This window comes from Meriones unguiculatus, chromosome 2, assembly GCF_030254825.1.
Source record: "Meriones unguiculatus strain TT.TT164.6M chromosome 2, Bangor_MerUng_6.1, whole genome shotgun sequence".
Taxonomy (NCBI): Eukaryota; Metazoa; Chordata; class Mammalia; order Rodentia; family Muridae; genus Meriones; species Meriones unguiculatus.
The window spans coordinates 172478892-172488598 of NC_083350.1; the positions used below are offsets into that span (position 1 = coordinate 172478892).

The 9707-nt window shown below is 43.4% G+C and overlaps 1 pseudogene; it reads right to left on the reverse strand.

The window, feature by feature from the left end:
• Nucleotides 1-6358: 6358 nt before the first annotated feature.
• On the reverse strand, nucleotides 6359-9232 carry LOC110564441 (glyceraldehyde-3-phosphate dehydrogenase-like; annotated as a pseudogene).
• Nucleotides 9233-9707: the final 475 nt, after the last annotated feature.

Sequence of the window (9707 nt, forward strand, 5' to 3'; positions counted from 1 at the left end):
TCCACAGGGGACTGCCTCTGTCTCATTTGACATTTGGCAAAATGTCACTGCATTGATACCGTCATTGCCAGCGTATGAGGCTGTCTTGCTAGAAGTGCTTTCTTCAAACGCTGACAGATGGCTCTGCCCCTTCCCTGAGTTCTGTTATCTTGGCCCTTTGTGTCCATATTTGAAAATTTCCTTAAGCTTCCGTAAGGAGCTGACTGTTCTGTATGATCCTCGGCTTTATGGGTGTGAGAGAGTCACAGGTGTATGGACACTTGTCATTTATTGCTCATTTCAGGAGCAGTGAGGGAGTGAGGGACCTGACCTCATACTGACAGTCAGGCTTGGTGATCCATGGAAGGAAGGACACTGTCCTTCTATAATAGACTTGATTCGACCATTGCAATACGAGTACAGTGACACAGGCCACTTTGGATTCAAAGCTTCAGAAACCACTGCCTGTCCCCACGATCACTCTTTCACCACTGATTGAGGTGATCCAGAAAGGGGCAGCACCAAGTCCTGAATGACAGTGAGAATCCAACAGGACTCCTGGGAGTCTGTGGAACGGGCTTCTCAGGGCCTGATCCATTTAACAGTGATGCATTTCCTGTGGAGTCTGTGCAGTTACTCCAAGGTTTCCCTAGAAACCAGACATTAGCCTCACAGGCTTTGTCTGTGAAGGCATAGGGGTGCTTTTTCACCAAGTTCAGGCTCCCCTGTGGTAGAAGGAAAACAGTTCTGTGTGTGTTCTTTCTGGTGCCCCGCAGCAGCTACTTGTGTGGGAGAGAGGGAGGGATGTGAAGGCCCCTCGGGCCAGGAACAGCTCTTTGAAGCACCGCACAAAGCGCCTAACAGAGCAGGCACGAACACACTGAAAAATTATGGGATGTAGATTACTTGCGGTGCGAAGCCCACTCAGATTCATTTTCTAAAATGCTCCCTCAGTCCAGGCCCGACAAGGATGAAGAATAGGTACGAGTACACTAGTGCTCAGTGAAAGGCCACCAAGAAAGGAAACAGATTTCAGAGGTGGCCCGGAAACAAAGCACTGCCTTCAGGAAAGCCAAGAAGCCATCCATTACCCACACAAGGTATATAATAATAAGCAGGAGCACTTTATCACCCCATGTGACAGCTAGAGGTCAGACGCTCGCAAGGGAAACCCCATACAATTTCCTACTTCAGTCACAAGGGGCTGTGGGTGACTCGGAGGACTGTTCTATCCTGGGGGAGATTCTTAACTCCCCCTGGACTCCTGATGACCCTGTCCTCTAAGCAGTCATAGGTTTAGATCCCTTTACTATTTTTTAAACAGGTCTGCACTGTTTAAATTATCAAGATGGAGAAGGTGGAGGACTGCATGGATTGGTCTGCCCTGCAGCTCTCTGCTCAGTGGAAAGTTAGTGCAGAAAATTCCAGCTTATTGCCGGGTTATTAACATCCCAAGTGGAATAATTGTTCCCTAATCTAAGAACAACTAAGAAAATGTTCAACTTCTATTATTTATAGCTTATACGATTTTATTTCTTGCTACTTTCTGCTATTTACTCTTTTCCTAAGCAATTATTTGCTCAAGGCCTACTGTCTGCCAGGGAGTAAGGGAACAGCCAAGACTGCCTTCCAGGTAACTGCGCTATAATGGCGGGGGACAGAAAACAAATACCAAGAATGGAAGCAGCAGGACTATGTAACGGGCATGTCCTGTGGCGATGAATACTCAAAATGATAGGGCAGAGTATGATGGCTTTTTAAAATGTATTTTAAAATGACTCTATTTTTATGTCTGTGTGCTAGCCAGAAGAGCGCATAAGCTCCCTTGGAGCAGTTGTGAGCTACCCGGTGCGGGAGCTGGGAACAGAACTTGGAAGAATATGGAAGGCTCTATCTCTAGCCTGGTAGCTTTCATCGTCGACTTGACATAATCTAGAAACCCGAGAAGAGTCTCAATAGGGGATTTTCTAGATGAAGTTGGCTGGTGGAGGAGGTTAACCGATGAGGGAAACTCACACTGATTGTGGGTGACATCACTTCCTAGGCTAGGCCTGAGACTGAGTGAAAATGAGAGAGCCACACACTGGCATGCATGCATTAATGCATTTTCTCTGGGCGTTTTACTGCAGATGTGGCATCAGCAACCTTGACTTCGGCAAAATGGTGGGCTGTGACTTGGTTCAGTTCTCATTATGTCTCATTCTGTAGCCCTTGGCTGGTCTGGGCCTCACTGAGATTCGCCTGCCTCTGCCTCCTGAGTGCTGGAATCAAAGGCACATGCGGACACACCCAGCTATACCCTAGAAATGTGGGCTAAAATAAACCTTTTCTCCCCTAAGTTGCCTTTGTCAGGGTATTTTATCACAGCAACAGGAAGAAACCAGGACAGAGGAAGGACAGACAAAGAATTATTATCATTGACTGGACAATAAGGCCATTTTTCACTTTCATGGAAAGTCCTGAGGAAAGGGAGGGGTAGCCATGTTACTACCGTCTGAAGAGTGGAGAGTTGGGCTTATGTCGCTTTTCACTAGAACACAGTCCTGGAAGGTCGTGTGTAGATTGGGCTTTAAGTATTCCATTAGTTTATTATGCATTCCTGAAACAAAATACCGAGGCTAAGTTATTAGTTTATTATGCATTCCTGAAACAAAATACCGAGGCTAAGTAAGCCATGAAGAACATGTCTGTCTCACGGTACAGGATGCCACAGAGTGGGGGGCTGGTTTCTGAGCACCTCTCTTGCCTTCAGCCCCGTTTTCAAAAGGGTCCACCACCAGGTACCTTCCCACTGAAGCTCATCCTTCCAACACAGGACGCTTCTGTGGACGCAGCATGCAGTTGACTCAAACCGTGTTACCAACGCCTGCGCTAGTGAGCTCGGTGCTGAAGACCAGAACAGTCTCGGGCACCCATTTAAACAGAAGCCTGTTTTACACCATGTGTAATTACAACAGTGAACACTGCTGCCTAGTTGCGGCTTTGAGTTAATAGTCAAAAGGCTTTGTGATTAGCACATGCAAATCACATCAATGAGTGCTCCAGCATTGCTGCTCCGTGAAGAAGGACTCCCATGGTTGGCTCGGCTTCCTCTTATTTATCTCCGGGATGTCCTGGAGGCATACTTTTTTTTTTTTTTTTTCTTTTCAAAATTAGCAGCAGGTGTGACCCAAGCCTCAGGCAGGTTCTTACAGCTTCTGGATAACCGTCGTTATACCTGCGCTATTGCACCTTTTCGTTTGAAAATGACCTTTTTCTGTTAGCCAGAGTTGCATCACTGTAACGAAACACCAGAGGAATGAACTTAATAGAGGAAAAAAGGTTATCTAGGCTCCCGTTCTCCGTGCCCCTGCTGCCATCACCTGCAAAAGCGCAGAACATCACGGCAAGAGTGCTGGAAATCAGAGGAGGGTTGGGGCGGAGAATGGAAGACCCCATAATCCCTTTCGAGGGTACATCTCCACTGACCTAGGAGCTCCCATAAGACCCAATTTCAAGGCGCCACCACCTCCCAACAGTGACAAACTGAGGACCAAGCCAGCAGCAAGGCCTGTGGGGGCCATGCCAGCCTGAACTGGCATCTGGGTTCATTGAAAAGCAACGCCCCTTCTATTCACCGAAGACGGCAAGCTACCAATCTTGTTGCCATACCATCTCAAAGTAATCTTTCTGTGTAGGTTTTGATTTTATGGCAAAAGCGGCCCGATCTGCTGGTTTCACATCGAACCTAAGGCAGTGTGAGCTCTGGTCGCCATTGGTAACTGAGAACGTTTAGATCGCTGCCGTTGGTAGAAACTTCACCGGAGGGAAGACGAAGAGTCAGAAATAAGGCTCCAGGTGCCCCGCCTCTGTGCGGCATTCCCTTTCCTGCCAGCAGCTGGCACAGGGATTACCGGATCCACCCTCCTGGTACTGTAGCCATTATCATTTGTGGAGTCCTGCTCCTATGGGTGAGCCATTTTTTTCCCCTTCTGTCCACAGCTGAAGAACACTTATGGAACAGCCTAGGTTATTGCTCTGTTCCTGCCGTGTGCTGCTTAAGCTTTTGAAGGTTTTATTTGGGTTGCCCAAGATAGTGTTTGTGCAAGTATTTGTTAAACTCTTTGTTGAGTTTAATGGCACATTTTTAATATGTCAGAGCACTTGTCTCTTAAAGGCAGATTGGTTAGTCTATAAGCAAAACACCTCCACCTCTAATTTTCAGATGTACCAGGCCAAGCTCTTTACCTTAAAAAGTGCTCACAGTTCCTTTTCTTTAAGAAACCTGTTTTCTATATACATTCTCCAAAAGAATCTATGCTTATATCTGGGCCTTGAATTAGGGTTTGATAATATCATAAGATCAGTAAATTCCCCTTAAATCAAAAGACAACCAGGTGGTAGAGATTTAAGGATTGACTTTCCTTCTAGTTCTAGGCTGTGTATGTCGCTCTGTGTATGTACTATGTGTGTGTATGTATGTATGTATCTATTCATCTATATGTTATGTATCTATCATTTGTCTGTCTATCTATCTATCTATCTATCTATCTATCTATCTATCTATCTACATACCTATCATCTATCTATTATCTGTCTTTATCCACCCATTTGCTGACATTTTCATAGTGATAGATGGTTGGGTTTTTTTTTTTTTAGAATGAATTTTCTCCTTGTTCTCCTGTCTTCTATAATCTTCCATCATCAATCATTAACAAAAGCACATGACGGCAGGAGGGGGGCTCTGTTGGAGGCATGTGTAAGGGAAATGGAAAGAGGAGACAGAGAGTTGGGGTGGATATGATCAAGACACATTATATACATGTGTAAACCTGTTATAGAGGAAATAAAAGTTACTTAAAAATAAATTATTACCAACTGAATAGATGAAAACAAACTTTATCTAATACATATACGTATTCTTTCCTGTTTCAAAGGGCTAGAACTCTGCAGACTCAGTGCTGTCAGGACCGTACCCTCTCAGAAATCTTAGGGAGTACTGTGCTTCCTTTCTTCCTCTGGTGTTTGGGGCAGTCCTTGGTTGTCCATCTGCCTTGACATCGTGTGGCATCTGTTGTTTGTCCATTTTCACCCAGTATCCTTTGGCCTGTATCTCTGTCCACGTTTTCCTCTTTCTGTGTGGGTACTAGTCATTGGCACAAAGGCCGCAGCAACCCAGTACGACTCCTCTTAGCCCGAGTTTCTTTTCTTTTCCAATATATTTTGTTTATGTGTTACTGTATGTGTGTGCACGGATACACATGTGTCTGTATGTGGGGTCCAGAGACTGACATCTGGAGTCTTCCTCAGTTGCTCTCTATCTTTAAAAACATTGATTTACTTGCTTAGTGATGTGTGTGAGTGCATGCATGCCCACGGCGTGGTGTGGGGTGTGTGTTATACATGTGGGTGCATATTTCAGGGCACTCGGGTTGACCGGCCACTGAGTCATCGCACCGGCTGATATCTTATTTTTTTTTATTTTTTATTTAACTTTTATTAATTACACTTTATTCATTTTGTATCCCCCCATAAGCCCCTCCCTCCTCCCCTTTCGGTCCCACCCTCCCCCCCTTTTCTGCATGCTTGCCCCTCCCCAAATCCACTGATAGGGGAGGTTCTCCTTTCCTTCTTTCTGATCTTAGTCTATCAGTTCTCATCAGAAGTGGCTGCATTGTCAGGGTTCTAGGTTATCTCCATTAATAGTCCTTGGTTGGAGTATGATTCTCTCGGAAGTTCCCTGTGTTCAAATTTTCTTGTTCTGTTGCTCTCCTTTAAGTTAAGGTATTTCCCTCAACCTGGAACTCAAGCAACTGAGCTGGCCTGGCTGGCTTGTAAGCGCGGGGATTCTCCTGTCTCTGCTTTCCCGGTACTGGGATTACAGACGTGTGCTGCTGTGCAGCTCCTATGCAGGTACTGACTATCCAAGCCCAGATCGCATGCTTTCACCGTACACATTCCCAGTCCTTTTTATGCTTTTTTTCTTTGGTAACTTTTAAATTATGAATGGATAAGGTTGTTTTTTTTTTTTTGCAAAGTGAGAACAGCCAAAAAAACGCTCTTTGGCTCAATAACTAGAGCAATTATCAGCAATCTAGAAACTTCCAACAATTCCCTCCTTGTCATGTTTTAAAAATAATTTCTGTTATGGTTTCTGTCACTGTGAGCTATTGTTTTGTTTGTTATGTTTTGAAATTTGGGTACAGTGAAATTTATTGATGCTATTACTCTAGGGCTCCCTGGGCCCCTCCCGCTATTCTGGGGGCGTCTGGGATGGAAACTGTGAGGGAGATGCTTGGTGTCAGGGGCTGAGTTGGGACAGAGACTCCTCAGCAGCGAGGGCCTCTAAAGGACTCTCTCTTGCTATCATGTCCTTGCTGGGGTGGGTGGTCCAGGGCTTCTTACTTCTTGGAGGCCATGCAGGCCATGAGGTCCACCACCCTGTTGCTGTGGCCGAATTCATTTTCATACCAGGAAATGAGCTTTACAAAGTTGTCATTGAGGCAATGCCAGCCCCTGCATCAAAGGTGGAAGAGTAGGAGTCACTGTTGAAATCACAAGACAATGTGGTCCTCAGTGTAGCCCAGGGTGCTGGTTAGTGGGCCCTCTGATGCCTGCATCATCACCTACCTGATGTCATCATACGTGGCAGGTTTCTCCCGGTGGTATGTCAGATACATGACAAACACATCAGGGGTCAGAACACAGAAGGCCATGCCAGTGAGCTTCTCATTCAGCTCTGGGATGAGATTGTCCACAGCTTTGGCAGCACCAGTGGATGTAGGGATGATGTTCTTAGCAGTCCCACGACCATCACGCCACAGCTTTCAGAGGGGCCATCCATAGTCTTCTGGGTGCAGGGATGGCATGGACAGTGGTCATGAGTCCTTCCACTATGTCAAAGTTGTCATGGACAACCTTGGCCAGAGAGGTTAAGAAGTTGGTGGTGCAGGAAGCATTGCTGACAATCTTGAGTGAGTTGTCATACTTCTCATGGTTCCCATTCATCATAAACATGGGAGCATCGGCAGAAGGGGCAGAGACAATAACCCTTTTGGCCCCGGCCTCCTCCATGGTGGTGAAGACACCACTAGATTCCACTATACACTCAGCATCAGCATCACCCCATTTGCTGTTAGTGGGATCTCGCTCCTGGAAGATGGCGATGGCCTTCAGGTTGATGACAAGCTTCCTGTTCTCAGCCCGACTGTGCCATTGAACTTGCCCTGGGTAGAGTCGTACTGGAACATTTAGACCACGTAGCTGAGGTGACGAAGGGGTCATCGATGGCAACAATCTACTTTGCCAGAGTTGAAGGCAACTCCGGTAACCAGGTTTCAGATACAACCAAATCCTTTCACTCCAGCCTTCACCGTGATTTCTAAAGGATGCGCTGGCACTGCACAAGAAGATGCGGCTCTCTCTGGAACAGGGATGGACAGAGAGCCTTGTTTGTGTTTTAATGTGATATAAGTGTACTCTCATCTCCTTCCCTCCAGTATCTAGTTGGATGTTACCCCTGTCTTTGTTTTTTTAGTGTTCATCTTAGTACTACGGTATTTTGTGTGCTGTCATTAACGGACCTTCAAATTTATTGCAGTTCTTTGCAATTACGAACAATTTACCTTCTGGATATTTTTGTTTGTCTTTAAGTGCACCTACGTATGTGCTTGTGTTAGCTGCATGCTTAACATTGCAAGCCACAGTGCATGTGTTTAGAGTTAGTAGCTATTCTTAGGTTTTCAAAGCGATTGTACTACTTTACACTCATATCAGAAGCTACAGGTACTCCTGTCAGCAGTTAGATGTTTTTAAATTTTAGCTTTTTGGTGAATATGTAATGAGCTTTAACCACAGCATTAATTTGCACCTCCCTGATGATTGATACTACTGAACATTATTCACTATATATTTTGCCACTAAAATGTCATCTTTAAAATGTTATCTTTAAAAATGAGTCCTTTAAAATCTTTGGCCCTTCATTTTATCATATTTATCTTTCTTTTATTATTAAGTTGTAGTCTTTTACATTTTCTGGATAATAATTCTTATCTGCTACAAGCAGTTTAGAAATGCATGAAGCTTTGTTTTCCTTTTTAGATGTTGGCATTCTTTTTTAGATAAGAACTTATGTTCTTAAACTTAAATAAGTTTATCAGTCTTTTCCTTATGTCGAAGACTTTTACATCTTGATGAAGAAATATTTGCTTCCCCAAAGTCATATTCTCATATATTAGCCCATAGATTTATTTTTCCTTTAGTAATTAGGCTCACAATCTGTTAGGAATTGATTTATATGTCTGTGTGAACTAGAAGCTGAGGTTGTACCCCACCCCCATATGGTATCTAATTGATCTACCATCATTGAAAATCATGCTTTCTTTTATTCAGGATATGTGTTTGCTTATGTGTGTGCTGGTCATATCCATCTTTCTAGTCTGTTGAACTCATTTAACTTTGTATCAACCCTATTTTGCTTTTCTTACAGTAACTTTCTAATGTGTCTTGATATCTTTGCAGTATTTTGTAAAGATCCATGGATCTGAACTGGCGTATGGGGATCAATGGTAGAACACTTGCTTAGTATGACAAGTCCCAGAGTTCAATACCTGTCACCAAAAAGGAAGATATTCCTCAGATATTTTTATTATTTTAAAAATTTCCATAGATATTTTTGTGAGCTCTTTTTTAATTTAATAAAATAATTTAAACCAGCTTTTGAAACTTCCAAACAATGTCCTAGGTATTTGATGTGGAATATTAGTGAATATGAAAATTATTGAAGTGAATTGACATATCTACAATTTCCTCTTGGATGAAAATGTCAAACATCCTATTTCAGTGGAAGATTCATTATGTAAAGTGTCATAAGTGTTATAAGATGTTATAAGCATCTTATGTTTAAAAATTTGTGTGTGTATACACGTGTGGGCACGTGAATGCTACAACACTTGTGTGGCAGTGGGAAGACAACTTGCTGGAGTTTATTCTCTGCTGGCCAGGGAAATAGGAAAGAAAAGGCTCCTTAGCAATGGGCAGAGAAGGAAATACAGAATAAGGAGGGGAAAATAACACTGCGAATGTCTGAAAAAGCTGTAAGAAATCGTACTATTAGCTATGTACCTGACCCCCCTGACCCCCTGTAATTCACACAATTATGCCATACATAGTTTCTTCTATTTGTGCATTTTCCCCTTTTATGAAAAATAACTTTTCTTTTCCTCAGTGGGAGAGGATGTCTTTAGTCTTGCAGTGGCTTACTGTGCCAGGGCATGTTGATACCCATGGGAACCTCCCCTCTGAGGAGAAGGAGAAGAGAGAATGGGAGAAGGAGAAGGGCAGGAGAGGAGTGTATGTGAGGAGGAACTGGGAGGAGAGGAAGGGGCTTCAATCAGGATGTAAAGTAAAGAAGTAATTAATGGAAGGAAAAAAAGAATATGATCAAATACTGTATGAAAAATAAATAAAAATTTGAGAAACAAACAAATGCAACCAAAAAGAGAGCTTAAAAAATTACATAGTGTATTCTGTTTATGGTCCCCCGCTTCACCCTTCCAGTTTCTTCCCTCCTCCCTTCTGTCTGGAACCACCATATTTCTTATTAGAAAACAGACTTCTAAGAGATAACCATAAAATAATAAGATAAAATAAAATACAAGATAAAATAAGGACCAACATATCAGAATGGGACAAAACAAACAAACAGAAGGAAAAATGTCCAAGAAAAGGCACAGGAAACAGACACAGAC